Genomic DNA, 27,643 nt, shown 5'->3' on the forward strand with positions numbered 1-27,643 from the left:
ACATAACATACATAACATAATATAACACATTTAAAAAGAGTGTGAAAGTCATTGTATATTAAGCGAAGGAAAAATAAAACAACAAAGAATGAAACGCACAAAAAGCTTTGCAAGAATAATGCACAATCAACACAGTTTATACGGTATATATAGGCTTGTGCAAAATCCTAAACTATGGTGCCATAACTTTTCAATCAAATGGACAATCTATCTACATGAATGAAATAAATACTGCTATCACTAATCAAACTAGTATAAATGCGTCCGCAAGCTAGTACTGTCACCGTCCTCAAAAAAAGTGAACAAGTGATTCTACAGAGAACCAAGTACAATGATTACCCTATGTACTTTAATCAGGCCTCAACCTTGAATATATATCACACACTGGATGTTGATTTACTTGAATTTAGCATACAAGAGTATTTACCTTAACCTAGGGGGATGAAATTATTGAAAATGCTATGAGGAAGGAAAATAAAAATGAATCATTTAACTCTTATGGGAGGTCAGTAGTATTAAAACTGCTCTATCAAGAAAACATACATTTTGGGAAAACAGCTAAATTTCATTCCAAAAGCTGAAAGCTCACTTGCTGCAATCAATGGAGTATTGTCACAAATAAATGCACTAATAATTTATCCACAGAAAGATGCCGTAATGGCCAATGTAGTGTGTCCATGTTCAACGATACTCAGCAGCTGCAGAAATGCACCAAATACTTTTTGATGGTCAATCAATCCAAGAAAAAGCCAGACCTGAGCACTTATAGTCTAAATGACAAACATGCCACTGTGCTAAAGTCCATCTACAGCCCAGAAAGGGCTATAAGGCTTTATGATTTTTTTTTACAAATATACATATGTCTAACCCTGTGAAAAAGCATGGTATAGGCATGTCTAGTCTTGAAGCAGTGCACACCACCAGCAAGGATAAGAAGCGACAGAATCAAGATGACGATTTAATGTTCACATCATGCGTCCCAAAAAAGAACCTGAAAAGACTGACAGCAACAACAAGGGAAGAAAAGGGAAACAAACTGGATCAACCGTTATTTCCATTATTCTATACTGTTCTCTGCTGTCATCAGCAACTTTCAAATACTCAAACATTCAAGATGGCAACCTCAATCAAACAAAGAACTAATGACTGTGGAAGGTGAAAATTGAGATTCAATACCATTGAAGCAATCCATCACTGGAAGGCACGAGGGAAAACAGAAACGAGGGAAATCTTAGGAATCCCTAATGGAATTGCAAATGCACCAATTACAACATATACTGTCCAACCTAGAATCCACTTCAAGAAAGAGTCTCCACCAATTTCATCTAACCCACAGGGGCGCCATTGGCTTCCCAGACCAACCGTAGTACAAATAAAAATAGGTTATGTTATTTTATCCGAAATCAGCACTAACATCAGTTCAGCATCCCAAGCACTCGACAAAGTCCCTAGTCAAAAAGCCTACAAATCTAGCATCTCCTCAGTTTAAACTTGCCCTCAGTATGTCAAGCAATTGAAAAAGTCATCCACTTCTAAAAAGCAAATAATAGAACCTACAATTTCAATGATTCCTCACATAATGTAGTTAGCATTACAACATAATGGAGATGCTGCACTAAATAAGTACACAAGTTGACAAAATGCAGAACCCTCCTGCGACACGGGATCAGATAGACCTTGGTGTTTTATTAAAAGAAATGAATTGAGGAGGAGGTGAAACATAACTGAATGCAAAGAATTAGAAAAATCTGATGTTATTCTTGGGCCTCCACAATAAACTTTAAAGAGCCCGTAAGACTTTGTAAACTGGTCAACATCCACAAACTATTAAAATCCCTTCCCAATCATCATGCATTTTCTGATCTATCCAGGTGGTGTAGCTCTTTAACTGCCTCAGTTGAGCAAAAACTCAAGAACCAACAAGAATGGCTTTTGGAAACAAAGAAGAAGTGGAAAATATAATGACTGAAAAACAATTTTTTTCTGTCTGGGGTATCTCAATTTCAACACCAAAACTGGAGCGATAACCAACAATTTTTATCCAAAATCAAGACCATCCGTCCCTGCATCAGTGTCCAAACCGAAAGTCACTGAGAGGCCACTTTAAAGATAGAACAAGAACTTCATATAGAATGACGTCAGGGGTAAGAAATCAAAGCAGATATCCAAGAAAAGGCTGGAATTCAAGAGTTCTCGAAAACAGCACAATGGCCCAAATCATACTATAATGGACACTTCTAAATTTTGATTAACATAAACAATCTAGGCAATCAAGTTTCCAGTCTACAAAATACAAAAATGTCTGACTATATTGATCCTGGCTGCCAGAAGCATTTGGAAAAAAATAAATCTACCTTATGGCTCCTGAAATCGACACAAAAACAAATATCAGTCTAACAGGGTTTACAAAATCGAGAAATTAAAAATCTGCCTGTGGATCGTTGCAGACTGGAACAAGTTTTGAAATCATGTGGCTAGAAAGAGTGGAATGTTTATGTCCCAAATATGCAGTTGCGGCTGGCAACTAGGAAAAGTGGCAGGTGGGGGGAATACATTTTTTTTTTAAAAAAACATACCTGAAACTCCTCACTGCACCACCGCTCTCCGCCACACTCCAGGCACCCAGCCTGCCCTACATCCAATCATGGCACTGCTCTAAGCAGCGTTATGATTGGCTGGAGTGCCCTGGCTGATCGCTCCAACACAGACTGGGAGCCTGGGCTTGCTCTCCCCAACCCAGCAACACAGTGCCCGGTAGCAGAGAGCCGCATGTGTGTTTGGCCTGCACGAGACAGCCGGTCAAACATACATGTGCACAAACTGAGGGGAGTGCTATGACCCCTCCCCTTAGTGCTCGTCATCCTCTTGGCAGAGCCCCTTTAAAAGTAAAACGATAATAAACATTGTTTATTATTGTTTTATTTTTAAAGGTTTGCAGAGGGTGGGGGGACGACGCTGCTCCGCCATAGTGGAAGAGCTGCCCCTGCAAATAGGCCGTGTTATAGATCATTCCTCAGCCCAGCAGTAAAACCTTCACCAATGGACAGACCAGTAGGAGGGCTGACGAATTTTGTGGAAATCTACCAAAACAATAAAATTGAAAAAGTCTATATTGGAAATCTATGACTATTGGCCATCAAACTGCACCTTTCAAATAAATCACAAAACTTCTCAAACCGGTACCTGTAAAACTATACCTCGTGCCTGGGTCGGAGCAATGAAGACTAAACGTTAAAAAGCTCGTAAAATACCTGCTAACAATAAGGTAAGGCTTTGCATCATATTAACAGGGGATTTTAACTTAAACGTAATGCATTTGAATCCCAGCAAGAATTCAATAAAGGATAAGAAAGAACATGGAAAAATCCTGAGCTAGTGTACCCTCCTCAAAAAATTGAACCACCGGGCATATGTCTACTTGATTTAGTCGACAGAATGGCCATAATAATCTAAATAAACGTGTATGCTTACATATAAGGCTAAGAAACGGAAGGCAGTGTTGGATTACATCACAGTATCTCCATCGATATAATTAATCAGTTTCAATCATTTAGAACTGAACATTGGCCGGAAAGTGATCACTTGCTGGAACTTAACCAAGAAAGAATTCATGGTACCGTTTATGAGAAATCAGAACTTTCCGACTTACTTGCAGCCGTCTCCGAAAACAGCGGTCCCTATTACCCCACTGCATGGAGTGTGATCATGGACAAACATGCTCTAATCAGCAATATAAACAGTCTCATTTATAGAATATTACAGCCATCTTTAATTCACGGTTTGCGAAGGAACTAGGACAGAAAAAGGAAATGTCTCACCAAACTACGAACAGCATAAACAACGAACACAAGTGAGGAGCTGAATGAAGCAAGCAAGTTTCCACAATATAGATATATAAACATTGACTTCGGAGGCTAACGAATTGCTAGAAAGAATAATGGGTGCTTCTTCATGAAGCGAGTTCTTCTCTGAACATGAGTGGATATTGGAGGTGGATAAATAGAATTTCCACCACAAGGGACACTTCAACTACATGAGCGGTTCTCAACCTTTTAACTTCAGAGGACACCTACTAAATAATTACTGGAAACCGGAGACCCACCCTGAATTATTATTGGAATTTAGGACCCCCACTTAGTTATTACTGGAAGCCCATGAACCTGGCCTAAGTATTTTGAATGATTTGAACTGCAAAAGAATACATAAACAATACAGCAACAATCATTCAACCATCAAAAACATAAATCTTGACATTATTCATTTATTTCACAATCAATAATAATAAAAATCAGAATTGAGATTTTAAAAGGAGGGTTGGAGCATTTCTAAAGTTAACTCAAGCCACTCATCTTCCATACTCATATGATGCAGGTCCACTGCTCTCACAAATCAATCTAAGGATACAAACCTACGCCAGAATTTAATAAAATGGGCGCTACATCCAATGCAGCTACAATTCTCTTCATCAATTAATATTATTTAATTTTCCAAGTAATCGCGGACCCCTGGAGTAATCTTTGTGGACCCCCAGAGGTCCCCAGACCACATGCTGGGAATCACTGAACTACATAATTAGTATGACATTTGACACCTATATAAAAACTTACTTGTGACAGAAGATGTAACAATTTGAGAAACCCCCCCACTGGTCACCGTTTCAACTGCACCTGTCACAAACATAACAATAAGAAAGGAAAGAAAAAGCATACAGGTACTAAAATACACAGGAAAGATTGCTTACAATAATAAACACAAGCAAGAAAGATGCAGCACAAGGATCTAATTGGATTCCGGCAGCAATTTTCTAAATTAATCCATCACAATACTCTGAAGTCCATTGGAAGGATATGTGACAGTTGCTACTCCACCTCCAGATCCTGGCATTGTGCTAAGAATCTTAATTGTATCAAAGTTATAGACAAGCACTGTAAAGTCAATTGGTCTTGTTCTGGCTGTCAGTCTTTTGGCTGTGTCAATGCAAGTTTGTTATTTCAATTTTTCGTAAAATGTTATTGTCAGTGAAGCTGCTGGACTTTATTCAATATAAAATAAAAACACTGGCTAAAAGCAAAATTATATTTTTCTGTTTCAAAACGAACACATAACCATAGAAGCCCCTGACACTGAAGAAAACTACCTTTTGTTAGCATATTCTCCTTGTGAAACAGCATAATGTATCACTAACATTGAAGCTAGCCAATGACAGCCAACTGCCCCATACTACATGCTGTTGTGGGTGGAGGAAAATAGTGGATGGCACAATAACACACACGCACACGCAAATAAACCCTGATGCATGTGCACAAACAAAGGATACAGACTTGGATGCACACAAATATATGCATGTGAATGCATACATGTAGGTGAATGCAGAGAAACACACTGACGCTTATTCTGGTGCACGCACTTGAACACGTGTATCTGCATGTGCATGCTCAAATCAGCATTCATAAATGAGTAAAATGTACACAAACTATGTAAGTAATATGCAAACACACAAACAGGATTAGCGGTCCATTTACTCTCCCGGGCACGCAGGGTCTTTCACCTTCTCTGATGGATACACAGACAATGGTACCCACAGACTTTCACACTACCACCTGTACACGGGCCACTAGACAAGCACTTTCACACTGGCACACCTACAGACACTAGTTGTTGCATGCATGCATGCATTCTCACATTGACGATTGTTCAAAAACCCACCCACAGACACGCGAGGACTCTTCCAGACACCTTCTACACATATGACGTGCACACTCAGGTAGGAGTCATACACATACACTCTAAAAAGATCACATTCACAGGTTGCGTTATGAGTCTGTCTAAATATATGCGCTCTCAAATTTATTTGGCTGCCATGGACCTTACTTCTTTTTTTTTTTTAAGTCTGACAACTCACGACATTCTCCTAAACTGTTTATTGTTGGCACTAGTAAAAGAGTGAGTGTTGCACTATGCCATCCAGCTAGAAGCTTCCCAAAGTCAAGCATGATTAGGTACGTGGCAGGTTTATTGCATTGCATACACAGCATCTGTGGAGTGTGTGCCACTATTTTTATTTTAACCTGTTATATCATCTTTCCGCAACTACAGAAAGATATGAAGAAGAAAGTAAATGTATTTAAAAGTGTTTGGCTTCCAACCCGTCATGTCAGTGGAGCCTCAAAACTTTAATAGGGCATGCAGCAGCCAGGCTTTGTTCCTGTATTTCCAGCTGCAGAAAACCGTAAATAATTCACCAAATGGCACAACGAAGCATTGACAATGTACAATTGTTGCTTTGCTGGGGTCACATCATATCTGAAACATTTCAAATGCAAATAGCTCTTTGGTCACTGTCTTTCACCAGGAAATCAATGCATAAAATGATTACTGTACAAGAGAAAATAATGAAGCATGAAGCAATTGGTGTCTGGGAGTGGTAGACAACACAATAGTCTAGACAGTGGCTACTGGCAGTAGCAGCATAGCAAAAGACTCAAAGTGACCAATTTAATTCTTCCTCGGGGATGCGAACAATTAGAGGCAGGAGACACTTGTATCAAGGTGGTGATGAGAGAATATTGTAATACATGGGACTCTGCAATCCCTGAATAAAAACTAACTTTTTTTTTTAATTCAAAGACATGTGACACATTTATTCACGCTTTATAAAGAAATGTCCGAACTCAACTGTAATAACCTATTACAGTTGATTTCTGAGGAAGGTCGAAGCATAATTAAAGTAGCTATTAAAGAAAGAAAAGGAAATATTGCTTTTCTTCTGTTCTCCTCTGGTTATCTAGCTGCACAGTGTGCTTTTCTTCCTTCTGCTCTGTTTTTCTAGATGTACAGTGACAACCACAAAAGCGACACTTATGGCAACATGTTTATTTTTGCATTACTTTGGTAATTATATGAAAGTTAGAATCATTGTGCATCATTCTACACATTCCGTGCTGTATGCCTTTTTTAAAGAAAACTGACATATTAAACTAATTCTGATATCTTATTGCAACAAGTCTCTCAGTTGTTTCGATGTGTTTACATTTGCACTAGAGATTCCATTTTTATTCTTCAAGTTTGCAAACATGCTCTTTCTTTTATATGAAAGAGCTGTGTGTCATCTGTGGGAAAGTAACGGTGTGACCGTGTATGCTAAGGGATAAAGTACCCCATGCCACATGATAAGGATATTGCAAGTCACAGTGCAGTTCCATAACCTTATAAATGAACTTGGTGTTCGTCTATATGGTCATGGAACTCGTTGAGACTTTATCCCATATGTAGCAGACAATAGGCAAAAAGATGTATGTACTTAAAAGGGAGAAAGAATATAAAGCTGCCGATCTTTTCAGTCTCCAATCTGTTTGAGGAGCTGTTTTTTTTCATGCATTGCTAAACAACCTGGATGGCTTTCTGAAATGAGCACACCTCAAGAAACTCTTTGTGCAAGCTCCACAATAAAAGCTAACAAGACACACCATATTGAGGGAAAATGCAATCTCCTTCTGGCGTCACTCCCCACACAGATATATTGCTCCTTGGAAGGCTGGTCTGAGGTGTGCAGCTGATTCCAGGAAAAATTGACTACTTCATATGTTTTCATTGTTCTTTCCAGAGGAGCATGCATATATTAAAGGAACAATGGCCCTCATTACAACCCCAGCGGTAAATGCGACGGTCGCCAACATACTGTGACCGCAGTGGTATTCCGCTATGGGTATTATGACCCACACTAAGAAATCCGCCACTATACAGACACCCACACAAGTCCACCAGACCAAAGGTCAGTGATAAACTGGTGGTACCAAAGCCCACACCATTACACCAACAGGAATACGCCCACAGTATCATGACCCACAAATCACTGCGGCGGTCTTTCAACTGCTGTAAACCATTGGCAGTACACACTGCTGCTCTCAAAATACACACATACTTACAAAACTACACCACATTGGATAATTCAAACCACACACACCTAAAACACAAACACGCACCACACTCACACACCAAATCCAATATAAAACACACACCCACATTACCCACACCCCCTTACAGCGAAAAAAAAGATAGCAAGCAGAGAGAAAGAAGCCAGGAACACCCACTCAATCAGACCCACCTCACATGATCACCCATACACCATCCACGCACCTCACATCACCCACACATCCTCACACATATCACTCACACCACATCAATGGCACCCCAAAGACACCCCAGGTTCTCAGAGGAGGAGCTAAGGGTCATGGTGGAGGAAATCATACGGGTAGAGCCACAGCTATTTGGATCACAGGTGCAGCAGATGTCCATTGCTAGGAAGATGGAGCTATGGTGGAGAATCGTGGACAGGGTCAATGCCATGGAACAGCACCCCAGAACAAGGGATGACATCTGGAAGAGGTGGAACGACCTATGGGGGAAGGAACGTTCCGTGGTTGCAAGACACTAGGTAGCCGTACAGAGGACTGGCAGTGGACCCCCACCTCCTCCCCCACAACTAACAACAAAGGAGGTGCAAGTCTTGGCGATCTTGCATCCTGAGGGCCTCGCAGGAGTAGCAGGAGGACTGGACTCTGGTAAGTCAAACCTTTAATACGTTATCCCTCCCCTACCTGCACGCCATCACAAACTCCTACCCCTACCCTCACCCCATCACTCCACCACCTCACATATACCTCACTATCACAACCCACCCATCCCGATACCAAGCCCTGCATGCCACAACAATCCATGGACCCCCATCACAGACCTGCATGGACACCCATCTCCACAGCATGCCCAGTAGAGAGAATCACTCAGCCCACAAAATCACCAGGCACACAGGGCAAAGCTGACAGGGAAATCACTATCATACAGGGAAACACACCCATGCACAAGATGTCACACACAGATACAATAACACTGCATTTGCATCCCCACAGGACCCCTACTCAACGTCAGCAGAGAGGAGGTGCCAGTAACAACCAGTCCCCCCACAGAAGAGGCCACAGTGATGACAGCAGCTCTGCATGCCTGGATCAGGATGACCAACCTGGCCCATCAGGGACCTCTGGACAGTTGGTTACCCTGCCACAGTCCCATACCACCACAGAGCCTCCCCCTCAGGAAACAACAGCGCAGCACCCACCCAGCAGGCCCATGCCACTGTCCCTAGGACACGTCAGTCATCAGTGTGTACACCACTACAGGGACCCCAGGCAACACCACAAACCCAGGACAATCAGGGACCTGGGGTCAGAGGCAGTGGGCACACGGTTCAGGGGACAGAGGCACAGGACAACAGGGAAGCTGGGATGACTGCTGTGCGACAGGGGGAGGAGAGGCCCAGGGAACCCACTCTCCAGGAGGCACTCACAAATATCCTGGGAGCATACGACAATTCCCAGGAGACAATGGGCCAGATTCTGGCCAAGTTGCAGGAGACCCAGCGACTGCAGGAGGGGCAGTACCTGGGGATCAGGGAGAACCTCAAACTTGTCTACACCATCCTTGTTACCATTGCAGAAGGTGATGGGTGACATGGCCAACAGCATGAGGGAGGTAGTGGCACAACAACAGGCCCCTGATACTAACCACACTGACGAACAGCCCTCCACCTCTGCCTGTGCTAGTGGACAGGAGGCCCCTGCCACTGGAACAACAGGCCACCAGCACCCCACCCCCTGCAGAAGGAGAACCACCCCGCAAATGGTCCCTGCGATCCAGACAGAAGCCAGAGAACATTGCCAAGACCCCCCCCCAGGAAACAAGACTCTCCTGATTGTCACCCTGTCCACCTTGAACTGCCATTGCTCCACTTCCTATGCCCCCTTGGACAATGCACCTGTGATACCAAGAGACAGGACTCTACCCTGGACTTTCCTCCACCATCACCCCAGCCCATTGCACATCCCCCTCTACTTATGAGCACTTAAATAAACACCCTTGTAACAAATACAAATCTGGAGTCTGTCAAATGATTTAAATATGTATTAGTAAAACATCCTCAAAGCATAGCAAGTCATATGTACAGTAAAATTTACATTGGAATGACCTTTAGTAGCCAGCAGTAAACACACCAGGATCCAGAGTGGGCCACAGAGATCTGAAAATAGAAATGTCAAAGGGTACAGTAAGTGGCCATAGACGTAGGGAAATCAGGCTGCCATGTACAATGTCCAACAGAAAAATGAAAAGTAAAGTGAAGTTACAGTGTCTTACCTGTGTGTCACTGGAAGTACTGCTGTATTATATTACCTCTGTTGTCCACATCTTCTTCCTCTGCCTCCTCTTCCTCACTGTCCACAGGCTCCACCGCTGCCACAAGACCATCTCCAGGCTCATCCCTCTGCAGAAAAGGCACCTGGTGTCTCAAGGCCAGGTTGTGCAACATGCAACAATGATCTGGCACACCTTCTTGGGTGAGTAGTACAGGGATCCAACAGTCAGATGGAGGCACCGGAACCTGGCCTTCAGGAGGCCGAAGGTTCTTTCAATTATCTGCCCTGCTTGCCCATGTACCTCATTAGCCATGAGAGGTTGGAGTAACCAGAGTCACCTGCAAATATCTTCAGACAACTGTTAGACTCACACTAACCCTTAGGGACAACCCCATTCCCAGACACTTACTTATACTGGGTGGAAACCTTTGGCTCACCTATTAGCCACACCCAGTGCCTCAGGAGTTGGGCAGTCACATATGGTATGCTGCTATTCCTCAAGATAAAGGCGTCATGCACAGAGCCAGGATACTTTTCATTCGCATGGGAGATGTACTGGTCCACCAAACACACCATCTGCACATTCATAGAGTGATTGCTTTTTCTAGTCCTGAAAACGTGTTCTTTCTCCGGGGGGTACAAATACCACATGTATACCATCAATGGCACCAATGATGCTGGGGATATGTCCCAGGGCATAAAAGTCAGCTTTCACTGTGGCCAAATCCTCCACCTGGGGGAATACGACGTAGCTGTGCATGTGTTTCAGCAGGGCTGACAACACTCTGGTCAACACGTTGGAGAACATTGCCTGAGACATCTCTGATGCCATGGCCACTATAGTTTGGAAGGAACCACTTGCCAGGAAATGGAGCACTGACAGGACCTGCACTAGAGTGGGGATACCTGTGGGCTAGCGAATAGCTGACATCAGGTCTGGCTCCAATTGGGCACACAGTTCTTGGATTGTGGCCCTATCAAGTCTGTATGTTATGATAATGTGTCTGTCCTCCATTGTTGCAAGGTCCACCAGGGGTCTGTACACTGGTGGATGTCGCCATCTCATATTCAGCCACAGCAGAAGAAGCCTATGGAAGAAAACGGTGATCAGAGGGTCATATTCACACATCTATTCCTTTACAGAACCACCAGTATTTGAATCCTAAAATCAAATGCAGTGCCATTGTCTGCTGTGACGCAGTGAGGTTCCATGCCTTATGCCCTCCTGAAATGGTGGCTGCCTTACCTTTCAGGAAGGACAAGTGGAAATGAGGTAATTCCGCTGGAGTTGTGCGCCATTGCGGTAGGCCGTCGAAGACCACCGAGCAACTTCGCATTGGTTATCATTGGGACCTATAGGTTCCAGGAGACAATGGCGATGTATGCCGGCGGAGACGGTACGCACCTCCGCGGACGTGACTGCCATTTTCTATCTGTTCACTCACCTGCTACCTGACAGGAGAGGACCTACACTGCAAGTGCTGCTGTGACCTGTATCTGGAAGCGACAATGGCTCATGTGTCTGGGGAAAGGGCCCCTGCCTTCACTGCGGAGGAGTTGGAGAAACTGGTGGATGGGGTCCTACCCCAGTACATGTTACTCTGCGGTCCTTCATACAAACAGGTGAACATGATGCGTGGGCCATGAATGTATGGATTGGAGTGTGTGTAAGCCACTTGAAGGGGGATCTGAAACGTCCTGGCCAGAGTGCTGCATGTATGGTGGTCAATATATTTGCATCAAGGGATGGGAGGGATCTGGTGGGCTATGAGTGTGATGGTCCAGTCGGTTGACTAATTCCCTTTTCTGCCGTCTTTTTCCATTCAGGTCAGCGCTCACCAGTAAAAGAGTCTTTGGCGTGCTATCGCCAAGGAGGTGCGGACCCTGGGGGTCTTTGACAGGCGGAGCACCCACTGCAGCAAATTGTGGGAGGACCTGCGCCGCTGGGCAAAGAAGATGGCAGAGGCCCAGCTGGGGCTGGCCTCCCAACGAGGAAGGGGTGCCCATCCTGGTGGTGGCCTATCTGTAGTTGGATGTGCGCTTGAAGGCATCACAGCAGCCCCAAAGGGGTGAGTACAGATTCTTAATCCTGACTTTGCACGCATTAAGGGTTACCTTGGTGGGGGATGTGGGCTGTGGGTGCCCTTAGGCCAGGGTTAAGATGTCAGGGTAGGTCCCTTGTTAAGCAGGCTCTGAAGCACTCCTACCCCACTGGTGTTAGTGGGCATCTACTACTGGGCAGGGTCCTGTGGGTTTCAGGTGTGCAGCTAACTGGTAGTGCATGGCCTAGTGCATAGGGCTGTTCCATGTGTGTTGTGTACGCCAACAGTGGTTGTATTGCTGGCAAGTGTATCCTCTGTCTCTCCCCCCTTTTTGTTTTCTCACCCTGTAATTGTGTGCATTAGCATCATCTGGCAGAGGAGCAGAGGCACCGGCAAAGGAGGGAGCTGCATTCCACATGGGCCTGGAGGCTGAATCCACTGATGGTGATGGCACCATTGGGACGGAGGGCGAGGGGAGCACCACGGCGGGGAAAGGAGGGGAGACCACAGACAACGACTCCTCCACTGATGGAAGCTCCCTGGTGGTGGCGAACACCTCTGTGCCCACCCCAACAACAGGTACAGCCGCTACCCCCCCTACCAGCACTGCCCTCCCAGCAGCCCCTCAGCGTGTTTCCTGTGCCCACTCATCAAGGAGGGTGGGCATCTCCTTCGCCCCAGGCACCTCAGGCCCTGCCCCAGTCAGCCCTGCTGCCCTAATTGAGGAGGCTATTGACCTCCTGAGATCCCTCACTGTTGGGTAGTCAACCATTCTGAATGCCATCCAGGGTGTTGAGAGGCATTTGCAATAAACAAATGCATACCTGGAGGGCATTCACTCTGGCAAGCCGGCCCAACAGAGAACATTTCAGGCTCTGGCCTCAGCACTGGGGGCAGACCTTGTCCCTGTCTCTAGCCTCCCCCCCTGCAAATTCCTCTACCCAGTTCCAATCCCCTTAACCCCAGCCTATCCCAAGTACACCTTCAGACCACCATTCACCCAAATCACCACACAAAAGTGGCTCAGGCAAACACAAGCACCACACTTCATCTCACAGGCACTCACACAAGCACCATCCCCATGCAGACACACCAACATCCACTGCCTCCACTGTGTCCCCCTCCTCCTTGTCATCCACCTCCCTCCTACTGGCATCTTCACTCACATCTGCATGCACTACATCATCATCCACTATCTCCATCACCAGCCGCCCATCACAACACACCCCTCACTGTCAGTCTCCAACCCCACATCCATGCACACGTCCCCTGTGTCCTCTCCCAGTGTGTCTGTGACCCCTCCTCCCAAAGTACACAAACACTAGCACCCACCCACCCAACAGCCATCCATCTCATAACATCATCCAGCCCATGCACCTGCACCCAAACACAGCAGAAACCTCCTACAACCACTCCCTCTTCCTCCACTCCGAAACCCTCTTCCTGCCCCAGTGTCTCTAAGAAGATTTTCCTGGCAAACATTGACCTCTTCCTTACCCCTGCCCCCCATCCTTCCCATTGGGCCAGGGTGTCCAGAACACAGCCCAGCACCTCAGCCACCAATTTGACATCCACTGTAGTTACTGCAGCTAATAGAGGCTCAAAGGGGGCACCCGTCAGCCCAGCCAGTGTGCCACCAACACCTGCCAAGGACACAACCAGTCCACCACCTGCCAAGGTGAAGAGGGGGACAGCATGTAGCAAGGGGAAGGAGCACCAACCACCCAGCAAGGCCACTTTAAAGACTCCAGCTGCCAGACCCAGGGTGACACCATCATCTGCCAAGGTGAAGAAGGGGCAGAAAACACCAGGCAAGGCACTTCAGCTGTCGGAGGCTGCAGGTGAAGGCCTAGTGACTACCAGTACAACCCCCAGCACCGCAACCTGCACTGCGGCCAGCACCGACAGCAGCCCCGCAGCTAGCACCACCGCAAGCACTGCCACCTGCACTGCCACAAGCACCACTAGTGTCAGCAGCAGCAGCCCCAGTGGGCAGCCGTCCGAGGCTGCATGAGAAAGGCTGGGGCCTCAACGCACCACTGGCAGCACCGGCACTTGCACCACGTCCAACACCGCCACCTGCACTGCCGGTAGCACTGCCACAGGCGACGCCGCAAGCACCACCACCTGCATCGCTGACAGTAGCACCACTACCAGCAGCAACAGCCCCAGTGGGCAGCTGCCTGAGGCTCCAGGATGAGGGCTGGAGCCTCCCAGCACCACTGGCAGCACCCCCACTAGCACCAGCACTACCACCAGCTTGCAGCCCTAGCCGCCGCAGGATGGAGTCTAGCCCTGCCTCCATGGACTATCATGCAACCTGGTTCCTGCAAATCTCATGCCTCAGACACCCAGGTGAAGGACTGTGAACTGCCACACCCCAAGTGTTGCATCACTGGGCACAAGGCCCCCTCCAGAACTAGTGGAGAAAGGCATCCACTCACCCGATACTTGTCAGGATGAAGCACACTGGGCACAAAACCCCCTCCAGAACCAGAGGGGAAAGGCATTCACTCCTCCTATCCTTGACAGGATGAAGCACACTGGGCACAAAGCCCCCTCCAGAACCAGTGGAGAAAGGCATCCACTCACCCTACCCTTGGCTGGATGAAGCAGACTGGGCACAAAGCCCCCTCCAGCACCAGTTGAGAAAGGCATCCACTCACCCTATCCTTGACAGGATGAAGCAGACTGGGCACAAAATCCCCTCCAGAACCAGTGGAGAAAGGCATCCACTCATCCAATCCTTGGCAGGATGAAGCAGACCAGGCACATAGCTCCCTCCAGAACCAGTGGAGAAAGGCATCCACTCACCCTATCCTTGACAAGATGAAGCACACTGGGCACAAAGCCGCCTCCAGAACTAATGGAGAAAGGCATCCACTAGAGAGACTGTGGCTTTGCACTCCCCAGGACCAAGCAGTGGGCAGACCACCCACTATAGAGACTGTGGCTTTGCACTCCCCAGGACCAAACAGAGGGCAAACCACCCACTTGAGAGACTGTGGCTTTGCTCTGCCCAGGACCAAGCAGTGGGCATGGAGCCCCCTCAAGAAGCAGTGGCGTTATTCCATCTTCCGGCTGAGGTGCCCCCACCTTCCCCATCCCCCTGAGGTGCCTGTGTGTTTTCGACCTGATGCCCCTGCAGTGTTCTATCCGTATTGAGGCAAGAGTCAAGTGTGAGCTTGGCCCATGATTTTTGGCCCAGTGGCCAACGGACATTTTGAATGGACAATGTACCACCTTATATACATATTGTATATTTTTGGAAATACTGTATTTCAAATTATTACGTATATCTGCCTATTTCTAAAATATCACTGACTTAATTCTATTCCTTTTGTCCTTGCGTTCTTCCAGGGGGTTACAGGGTGTAAATGTAATGTTGATGCATGTGTTTGTGTGTACGGTGTTGTGGTTGAGGGTGGGGGTGGGGGTATTGCGTATTGCGTGTGTGTGTCACTCTATTTTTCCTCCTTCCCTCCGCTGTGTACTAGGTGCAGCACTCACTGTGGTCGTCGCCACCGCCGTTCATATTCTTGGTCGATGAGGAGGAAGACCAGCATGGGCAGGACCTGCAGCTCGTGGCACCCTGGTTCTTCGCTTGTTTCGAGCGGTGAGTGGTTTCCCTTCAAATCCTGTTTTTTCCGCCGTGCTTTTGATGGCGTTGGTACTGCCCCGGAAAAGCTGATGGATAGGTGGGTTGTGATGGTGTGGGCGGTACATTGTCTCCCGCCTATCTGTTGGCGGATACCGCTACGGTGTTTGTTGCTACCGCCGTGGCAGTCTGAGTGTTAAAGTGGCTGGCTGTGTTGGCGGTTTTGCCATGGACATGATCCCATTTTTTTACCGCCGGCCTGTTGGCGGTATTACCGCCACTTTAACACCGACTGCCAGGGTTGTAATGAGGTAACCGGTACTTTGTGCTTGCAAGAGACACCTATTGCTTTTTAAGACTCTATTTATCATTATAAAAGTGATATTTGAACTTGTATTTATCAAATCTTGATTGTTTTGACCTTATTCTACTCAAATACATATTCTATATTTTTCTAAACCTGTGTGGTGTATTTTTGTGGTGTTTATACTGTGTTATTGCATGATTTATTGCACAATTACTTCAAACATTACCTTCTAAGTTAAGCCTTACTGATCAGTGCCAAGCTACCAGAGGGTGGGCACAGGATAATTTAGATTGTGTGTGACTTACCCTAACTAGAGTGAGGGTCCTCGCTTGGACAGTGTGTAACCTGACTGCCAACCAAAGACCCCATTTCCAACAGTTGGTTATCATTTCCGAGTAGATCTTATTGATCATCTCCTATGCTATGCTATACCTATTCTGAAGTGAATAACTGTAAACATAATTCTGAGAGGAAGAGGAGCACATAAAAAGAGAATGGACTTGACTGGAATCGCTGCTTCCCAGGCATGGAAATTAAATGGACATCATGCAATGGAGAATAATTGCCTCAATAAATAATCAATCTAAGGAGCCGGGTTCAAGGCAGTCAAGCAAGCATTTCATATGTTTAGCAGATAAGCCAGGCAGAGAAAGGCAGGCTGGATGTAAGCACAATTAACTGAAGTTGTGGTCCAGGCATGCAGGACTTACTTAGCTACTCGGTCATAGCTTGAATGGTATCAATGAACATTGTGCCTCAAGCTGGTTAAGGTATTCCTTAGACTTAGATCTTTGTGGAGATTTTTCCAAAATGTTGCTCCTTCCACTTTAATCATCTGCTTCCAAATTTAGACAAAGCCCTTTTAGGAAAAAATATATATAAAATTCATATGACCAATTGCTGAACATTCAAGGGCTTTGACAAGCATTTCGAGGATTTCTCATTAATTGCTTTCTAAACCAAGCACAGATGTCTGTTTTGGACCTCTTGAACCATGGTCTGCCAGTTCAGTTGACATATCTTATTAAATACATGATCATTTATTCGGTTGCAATAAATGACTCAGTAGGATGTGATTTGCACCAATTACATTTCCCAATAGAGTTCTGGGAACACTAAGATATGTCATCTGCACATAACTATTTCAGGCACAAGCAATTTTCAATCTCCAGCAGTTTTCAATCAGCAGATTTTTGATAAAGTGGGTAGATGAAAATTAGCTTATCTGCGAAAAGCTTATATCTGTGTTTTAAAGTGGTAGAAATTGGGCTACTGCTTAACTTGGTGTAAGCCCTGGACAAATAGCAACCAAAATCCTAGTTAGGGTAAGGTTCAAGCAACCGCTAATTAACCTGCGCTCAAGCCCCTGGTAGCCGGGCACAAAGTAGTTTGGCTTAACTTAGACGCAGTGTGTAAAGTATATGTGCAACACTTAAAACAATAAAACAATGAAACACTACTCAAAAACACAAAAGGTTAGAAAAGTAAAGGAAAACTTAATAACTAAAACAAGAGAAAAGCAACAAAAATCCAATCAGTAAAACCAGAGTAGTTAATTTTTAAAGCATAAACTACAATATAGCGCCTAAATGAATAAAGCACCAAGGAACTCATTGAAGGTGGATCCAGGAGCTGTGGCAGCCTGTTATGTCCCCAAGGCTTGGATCAGGAGACCAGCAGACTAGCCCTTTGAGTCACTCTGGAGTCCTAGGTTCAACATGGGTTCAAGGCCCAGTTTTTTCTCTCCAGGAAAGAGGGCAGCCACTCTTTCAGAGTAGCAGTCCATCATGGAGTCAGTCATTTCATCAAGCAGCACAGCAGTCCTTCTTCCAGGCAGAATTTCCACAGGTCCAGTAGTATACAAAAGTGGTGGTGTCTAAATTCCTTCTTTTATACATTGGTGCCCTGGTTATGGAAGGTGGGAAAAATGTCTAGACAGTGGCCTTGAAGTGTATGGGCTTCTCTACCTCCCCTGTTGTGGCTCCATGTGACAATGCAGGGTTGTTAAACCCTTTGTGTGACACAGGGCACAACCTATTCAAGTGGCAGTGAGGATGGGTCCAGCTCTGCCCTCCCATCCTGCCAGTGATGGCCCATCCAGTCACACTTACACTCCCATTGTGTGTGACTGTCTAGAAGGAATGCACAAAGACTAACTGCCAACTAAACTTAGTCATGTGATTAGAGATCGACCTTGGAGCAATGAAAACACATTTAAGAGTTTTTCACTGCCAGCACATGTCAAATTTGAAGGTACGTGTCCTGTCTTTGAAAAGCACTGCACCTAGCCCTCTGGGCTGTCCAGGGCCTACCCTAGGGGTGATAAGTGTATATAAAATAAAGATTTGGGCTTGGCATAAGTTTATTTTGTCTGGTCAAAATGGTGGTTTAAACTAGACACAAGCTCTGCAATTGCAGGCAGGCCAGAGGCATGTTTAAAGGGCTACTTATGTATGAGGCACAATCAGTGCTGCAGGTGCACTAGTGACATTTAATTTATGTGCCCTGGGCACATATAGTGCACTCTACTAGGAACTTACAAGTAAATATGTAAATTTAATGTACCAATTGGGTAATGTCACTATCTACTCTTCGCTTATTGCCTTTATCAGCTGGAACTGAAGTACAACCTTGAGTCTTGCAGGTCCTGCTCTGGCCAAGATAGGGGTGACCCTTTCCGATAGCCATGGTGCTGCTGACAATGGTACGTCTCAACAGCCCGTGCCCTCCAGAAGGAGTCCGAGAGTAAAAACCCCTAAAGGAAAAAACCTCTATGATAGGAATTCCCTGGAACAGAAGAAAAAAGGACACGTGAAAAATTCAGAATTCCAGTGCCAAGAAAAATAACTGGAAAAAGCTGGAAAAAACAGGAACAAAACCTGGAATCGGAGAGAAACCAGCCAGAGCGTGATTACCAACAAAGTAAGTGTTGCAGCGCAAGGATAACAAGAATCTAACCCCTTATATACCCCTTAGTAGGAAGTGACTTGCAGGAAGAAGTAAGAAAGACATTTTGGATTGGGAAGAAGACTATAGAGCAAGGTAGAAAAATGCACCATATTAGAAAGGGAACCAGATGCATGCAGGGAAAAGACAAGAAGATAGGGCATGCTGGGAAGAAGAGAATATGGCCCTGTGGTGGGGGATCGGCAGTACTGAGGACTCGGAGACCTAAGTAGGGTGCAAAAAAAGGTTTTATTATGTAGGGAAAGTTGATGTAATAACTAGCACTGAGTGATGATGGCCCGTTCGGTTAATTTCTTCTTTTTCTTCTCTTGTCTCTGTCATGTCTTCCCTAGGTCTTCTGATGGAAGCAGTTCTCAGGATCTCCCAGGTGATACCGGAAACACAAAACACAGCAGGAAACGAAGGTAAGTGGTTTGCGGTATTTCTGGGGTAGTTTATGTATATTCATGCAGGGGGGTTGTGGAAGAAAGGGGTAGGTGTGGGTAGAGACAGCCCCGGTAGTTAGGTTGTGTCAGGGCAGGGAAAACTAGTGATAACCAATTCCTCGCTAGTGCTGGCCCACCTATAGGGGTTTTCCTTTATGTCTTTTTCCCTCTGTGTCTCCCTTCACACATGCTCTCTTTCCTCCCTCCCCTCCGTTCCTCCTCCTCCTACCCCTTGCGTTCTATAGATAATACGGTGTTTGCCCTGTCGTTGTAACAAGGACCGTACCTTAGTAAGCCACGACCCTCCAGGGTCGTGGCGGCAAGTGTTCGTCTCAGGGGGGGTTCGACTTCCCCCTTCTTCGCGTCTCTCCAGGACTTGCGGGTGGTCTGGTTCCTCCTTCTCTGGTCGCGGTGTCTCTTTCGTGTCTTCTCTCCTTGGTGTTCTCCAGGAGAACTCCTCTCTCCCCTTTTCCGAGTCCGTCTTTGCTTTTAGTGCGGGGCTTCGGAAATCAGCCTCGCACGCGTCAGTCGGCGTTCCCATGTTGCCATGGGAACGCGTGAGTCCCTCCGGTGCAGCGCGCAAGAGATGCCAGGCTGCGGCAGTGGTGGGCGTGGTCGAGGAGACCCGTCTACAGGCCCCACAAGGGAAAAGAAGAAAAAGGAAGAAAAAGGGAAGAAAAAAGAGCCCTAGAATAGGACACCAGGTAAGTGAAGGGTCGGGGTGCAGACACCCCGGTGCAAAAACCCACGCCATGCACTGAATGGAGTGAGGCGCGATGCCCAACCCTGGGCCTCTGACCCCACCACAGGCAACGTGAGTCACAGACAAAAAAGGGGCCACAGCAAGCCCCATGGCTGGGAAAACAGACCATGTCTACCACCGCAGCCTGAACCAAGCTCTCTGCTCAGGTCACGGGAGCCCGCGACATGACAGGTAAAGCCAGTTTTACCATGTTTTAGGCAGAGAGTATGAGCTCTTTAGCATTAGCATTGGTTGGCAATGGGAAAGTGCACAGAGGGCTAAAGACAACAAAAACAATTTCAGCAAAAATTAGTTGATGAGGTTGAGTCCATATTCAAGCCACCATCACCTCTCCTTGCAGCATCTTCTAAACCTACAGTAAAAGAGAAACCTGTGGCAAAATGTTTCATCAAAAAACCCACTAAGTCATGTAAGATTTCTGAGCCCTATTCTAATCTTTCATCTGCTGTTATAAGTAGGTATGTTTTGATGGAGTCTCTTCAGACAGAGACAGGATGCGAACCAGCCCATGTGTCGGTTTGCCTATGAAGTCTCAATATCTTGTGAGAACCATGTTTCTGTCCTACCTGAATATGAACCACCTATTTCATGTGGTTCAAATCACTCTCCTCTGACTTCGTTCCATTCCTTGCACCAAGCTTCCTTGAACTGCAACATGTTACATGGGTTGAATGACCTTAAAATTGAAATTGTGGATCTTAGGGAACAAGTGAGGCAATTAACATCTCCGTTTGCATCAATCAACTCTTTTTTACAGCATTTAATTTTGATAAACCATCATGTTAAGAATAATCTGCAATGCAAATTCCCTGTTCCCACATCTGAGCATTGCTCTTTTCCTTCGAAAGGAAGCAACAATTTAATCTCTCAGAGTAGTGTAGCATCTTCTTTTCCGTTCATGAAAGAGCTTCTGTGGCTGGAGGTGGGCTAGCTTTGTCTAGAAATTGCTTAATTACTATGCAAACTACCTCCTTCCTGCTTGTTAAGTGGCACAGTCACCCCTACCCTGAACCACAGTGTTTGGTTCTTGGTTCCTAGGATAAATTGAGTGCTTTACAAAACCTGGTACAACTTTTTCACTTCTAGTAAACCGACTTCTAAGGTTTCCCAGAGTTTGCAAGAGAACAATTATTTTTCTTTATTAGCTTAGCAGTCAATTAATTTCTAACATAGCTTGAAGATCACATTTTGGTTGTTTGTGGCTAATGAAATATATGACACTAGGCCCGAAAGGTAATGGCGGACCTCTAAATTGTTTAATTGACACCAGGTTGACTGTAGATAGTTTCTTTCTACAGTGGCCATGCGATGCTGGCACGGGTCCTGGATATATGTACGTGTCCATGCCATTTTTTCGGGTCACAGAATAAGGCAAAGATATCAAATAGAGCTTGTGAGGGGGCTACTGTAGAGTCCAAGTCATTACTTAGCAGCACAACTGTTAACAGATCTTGAATAATTCCTCTGAAAACATTTTTACTGAAGAGATTTGCTTGTTGCGGGCTGCACATGCAATTAATTAAAACAATTTAGATACTATGTAACTAGTTGAAAGTAGGCCTGAGCTGCCTCACTCCGCTAGTGGGGGAGTTGTGCTCAGCTGCCGGTTGCACTGATTGGTGGCAGTAGCACAATACGTGCTACAAAGCGGGTGCAAACTGCACCATGGAGTTGTATGCATTTGAAGCCATTTTGTTTTACCTGCTCCGTGAATGGTGCTGGGCCCATACTGCGTCTACCCTCAATCTTTGCAATCCTCCACATCCACCCCTGCTTTACCTTTATTACATCAGTGTGTGTATTTGTGTTTGTGTATTGTACATTTTTGTCTTTTTTTACTTTTCGGTGACTTTTTGTACTTTTTCAGTTTTTCCCGTTACTTCCTCATTTCTTCCTTTCTATTCCTTCCTTTTTCCATATTTCATTTCCCTACCCAGTCCAGGGCAGCACCATCTCACTTCCATGTTTCCAGCAGCTGGCAGGCCCAGGAGTGGGTACGGCCTACTGGAGCCTTGACTGCTGCGGGATAGGGTGCCCTGGTATGTGCGGAGAAGAACTGGAGTCCGGCGCACCCAGTAGCAGTTGACATACCACTGGACCTACTGTTGCACCTGCCGGGTGTCCAGTGTGAGGGGCTCAGTGAACAATTATTTATTTGCTGTGTCCTTCTATGCTATTTTATGTTTCAAATACCATGCTGCTCAGAATCAGAGGAAAGTTAAGTTCACGTAATGTTACGAATATTATGTGATCCAATGTGAGCAAGCTAGGTGCTCGGTGCTACCTTGTTGAACTTGTCAGTGTAGGTGCTCACTTAGGCTGAATTTCTAGGAAGTCATGCAGACTCCCCTGTCCTGTCACTAAGAGAGTGGTAGTAGTAAGCTCAGTGAGTTAGAGGTCTCTGTGTCTTTCTTTTTATGTAGCTTGTACAGTTCCAAGAAATCTCCCAGTGATGTGTAGTATGCATCCATGCACTGAAAAGGGAACCTGACTGAGTAGGCCCATCAAAGGGGGTTGAGAAGCAAAGATCATTCATTGCAATGCTTTAGGAATTCCTAATGTACTTTAGGAAATTTGGATTAGGGATTATATCTAGGAAATTAGGAACATGTCAATTTGATACTATCAATGTAGGGGATTTGATTTAGAAAAGAACAATCTCAATAACTTACTGTCTCTTTTCTGGGAGATTAGCTGTACCAATAATCTATTTTTGTTATGGTATTTAATTCATACATCAGCACCCACGGGCAAGAAGAGGGCATCAGAGGGTCAGGCCGAGGCTGCCACCCCCGGTGCCGTGGCAGGTGGAAGTACCACCACCATCAGTGCCGCGACTGACTGCTCTGTTGGCCTCAGTAAGCTCTCCTGGTAATAGTATTTATTTCCCCAATGTTTACATCACCACATTTAGAATCATTTTCCCTGTGTTTTTTTGTTATAATGTGAATGTTTTTTAAATCCTTTTCATTCCATTTAATATTTGTTAATGCTTGTTATCCCTGCATTTTCCCTTCTCTATATTTCATGTTTGTGTAGCTGACTTCTTCCTGTCAGTACTAATCTGTAGCTTTCATCTGCTTTGTTATTAAGCTTATCCTCTCCCCTACTTTATATATCCTGTGGACTGGTACTGTAAGACTAAGCGAATAGATCAGGTACTCTACTGTGAAGATTGCAGAGTTTGCAGACTCAAGCAAGCTGTTCTACTCTTGTTTGTTGAAAATAATTTATTTTTCTTGCTGATGGTTAAACAGTAAAACAGCAAGAGAATATTCACAGTTATGATGACCAACCCCCCCAGTGTTGTGTTGTATGTATTATTCAGTATACAAGCAGATTCCATGACAGTGCAGCATGGCAGAAAAGCAGTAGGAGGACGGTCCTATTGCAGTTGCCAACCAAAACCATATGTCCTTCATTGACCAATTTATTCTACCCCTTTATTGTGCTTCACATGTCTCAACGTCATCATATCTCTGCCCCTCCATTACAAAGAGATTTTGGTTGGCTTGACTACCTGGGATTTCTAATACTGTCAACAAACAAAATGCCCAAAGTGATATGTTCCATAGAAGGGAAGATACTGTGAACCGATCTTTAGTGATCTATTGCAGTAATAAAAAGGGAAGGCTTTTCTGGCATCTAAAACTTGTAATGTTTGTTCTAGCTGCACAGACCACCAATGCGAGGGCCAGCGCCTGTGTGCCAGATGCAGTGGTTGAAGGGGAGTCCCTATGGCAGCAGGGATGGGTGGGAGTAAGACACATTGCCTGGTTATCAATGATTACTAATATACTCACTGTTTTTGTTAAGCAAGGCAGATCCCACCCATCATCATTCATGATCTCTCCCCCCATTGTATTTTATGACCAATGGCCTAACTGCAGCATGGTTCAATTTGACACTGACAGTCAGAAAAAAATTGAATTGGAAATTCAAAGAGAGTAATTCTACTAACTACTGGTTGGAATTTAGTTTGTCACAATCACAGATATGGCAGATTTAATCTGAACATTACAATTAGCATTTAAACCTGACAAACTGAAGTTAACTATTACCAATTGATTATCTCCAACTGCTTTTGATAATGGTACATTTTCAAAAGACTAATTACTTGGTCTGATTAGTTCTGTCAATGATATGGGTTGCTTTCATGTTGTATTTCACTTGGATTTTAATAGAATATTTTATAAGTTCTCACTATAAGATAATTTTGTGTCAACATGTACTAGCTATCTTGCTTACTTTCCTCTTTCCTCTCTCTTGCTTTTCCTTTTTTCTCCTAGCTTTCTATCTTTTATTCTTTTATAACATCACTTCGTATATTGTCTTTTCGTTGACCTATTCATTTTGATTCATTTTATTTATCTTTCTTTCGTTATATTTTTCATATTCAACTATATTGTTGAGTAAATGAGATACTGACTTATGTTATGATTTATTGTTTTTATTCTTAACTCCTTCCATGCTGAGGATGGAACGGTCTATCGTCAGCCACGGTGCTTGTGTGCTGAGGACGGAACCTTTCTGTCCTTGACCCATGAGCAGGAAATCCCTCTGGTTCACACACCAGGCAGATTTCCTTTCTACAAAAACAGCCCTGGGAGGTCCAAAGGCTGTTTTCATTTTTCGGTGAAATGACAAGCAGTGTGTGTGGTGCGCTTACATAATTTCACTGAAAACAAAAGTCAAATGAGAAAATGAGCTCATTTAACTGTCTCTGGATCAATGCTCATTGGGCTATCTCAGCCTCCTGAGCACCGATCTAGATAGAGCGGTATCATTGGAAAGGGGAGAATCTCCTCTTCCAATGGTACCCCTCCCTAGTGGATTCCTGCTTGGGGAACACTGCAGGAGGGCAATCCTCAAGCAGAGATCCACCCAGGCACTTGGGCAACCTTAAGAACGTGAGGCATGTCTATGCCTTGTTCTCAAAGCAAATCAATAACACATTTTTTGTCAAAATCCAGTCTCTGATCTGGTGTTTTATTGGGCGTGCCACTACCACCTAAAAGCTGTTGGGTTTCTAGTTTCTGCAACATCCAGTATTTAATGGGCAGGTGTGGATGTAGAATAATATGCATGCCACTGCTCGTTCAAATATTGTGTGTGTGTATGTGTGTCTGTGTGTGCGCGTGTGTTGTGTGTGTGTGTGTGTGTGTAGTGTGGGGGTGATTGAAAACACATTGGAGCATATTTACAAGCCCCTTGCGCCTCCTTGCGCCACACTAGTGTTATTCATCATCATCATCAGCAGCAACTTTATTTCGGTAATTCAAATACCATAAAAGCGCATTGTACAATACACATAATAGGAATAAAAAAGCAATAATGCAAAACCCTCTCACTGGGTAATATTAAGGATAAGACAATAAGAATACAGAGTAAAAAATACTTAAAAAACATGATCACACGTTATACAAAATCACTAAAAAGAGATAATAGTATGTAATCCTTTGACTAGCAAACTTGATACAGAATAAAAGTACAGTATAACAATCATTAAAAATATGATCAAACCTAACAGGGCGGTCAATAAATATTCCAGATTCCTTAAAATACAGCGTGTTCAATTTTTCTTCAAGATTCAGCCTACTTTAATATAATACATTTCAGGATGCCCCCAATCGTTTTGCTCTAATTGCAGGTTGCATCTAGGAATCTTGCCAATGCACATACTACAATCCCATGAGTGTTTGTTTTGCAGATCCGAAGGGCTAATGACCGATTACTAATGCCCATAGATCTGCAAAGTGGTACTATCCATCTGGCACGCTGTTTTGCATAAGCGGGACAATGGAATAAGACATGAGCAATACATTCAGGTGACCCACAGCCCATTGGGCATAAATCTTGAGGATTATCCTTTTCGGACCATCTACAAGTGAAAGTACGCAATGGTAGCGATCCTAGCCTAAACCTAATATAGAGTGCCCGGGCCCAAGGAGATAGAATCAAATCCATGTATTTTTCAAATTCATAATAGCATTTGACTGATATGAATCTATCTATCAAACTAAACGAAGACACCTCGGTCAGCTTATCTACTTGTAGGTTTAGCCAATACGTGTCCTTTAACACTGTACAGCATTTTCTGGAAGGCAAAGGGGATCTAACCATAATTTGCCCAGCCCTAATTTGGCCAAACTATGTCCGACATAATTACACCACAGGATTGTTCTTATTGTGTGTGTGCTCAATAAGACATTCAACCATGTGATATATGGGATAAAAATATCTGAGGACCAAATCCTGATCCAATACAATATTGGTCTCAGAGCAGCTATATGTGATGGACTCTAAATTCAAGTCCATCTGAACGGGCAACGTGGGGGAACTTGCAGATATTTTTTATAAGGTTTTTATAAATGAATTTTCAACTCATCTAAATCCCTTAGTTTTCCATGTCCTCATAGCTCTGCTCCATACACAGCCCCAGCTCTAGCTTGTGTTTTATATATTTCTATTGCAGGAGAAATTGCGAATCTAGGAGATCTACTGGCGAATCTCAAAACACCCCCCGAATTCTGTTTCAATCTTATGTATGCCTTTGTTAAGTGGGCCTGCCATTTGTGCGTATCCTCAAGTCTGACTCCCAAATAATCGAAGTCAGTGACTCTCTCTAATGCTTCTCCATCCATGAGAATCACCCTCCTCATTTTATGTTTTCTATCGCCAAAGATCATATATTTGTTTTTTGTAGTATTAACTTCAAGACCATGATCTTTACAAAAGCTCATAACCCTCTCAAGAAGGTTAACGAGTCCACGAGCAGTTTGAAACATCAGCAAGGTATTGTCCGCAAATAGCAAACACGGGATCTTGATCCCACCTAATTTAGGTGCATCATTAACACAATCCAATAAATAGGGAATGCAAGCATTGATAAACATTAAAAAAAAGTGTGGGGGCCAACACACATCCCTGCCGCACCCCTCTTTGCATCAAAAATCATCTTGTTACCTCCCCGTTTGGTCCCCAACAAATTTTAGCAAAGCTCTCAGCGTATAGATTTTTTATTAGATTTAATAGGGGTTTTGGCATCCCATTTCTATCCAATACCGCCCACAATTTGCAACGCAGGACCAGATCAAATGCAGATTTAAGATCCACGAAAGCCACAAATAGGTTCCCTGCATCTAAATCAACGATCTTCCACTTAATCGTGAGAAACCTGAATGTCTGGTCAACTGTGCTTATTTTCGGTCTGAAACCTGCTTGAAGGTCGCTAAGGACTTGGGTCTCTTCTAGCCATTCTTTTACCCTTATCAAGACCTGGTAACAGAATATTTGTTTGAGATTATCCAGGAGGCGAATTGGTCTATAATTTGCTGGGTCAGCCCTGTCCCCCTTT

Source organism: Pleurodeles waltl, chromosome 2_2 (assembly GCF_031143425.1).
Source record: "Pleurodeles waltl isolate 20211129_DDA chromosome 2_2, aPleWal1.hap1.20221129, whole genome shotgun sequence".
Classification (NCBI taxonomy): Eukaryota; Metazoa; Chordata; class Amphibia; order Caudata; family Salamandridae; genus Pleurodeles; species Pleurodeles waltl.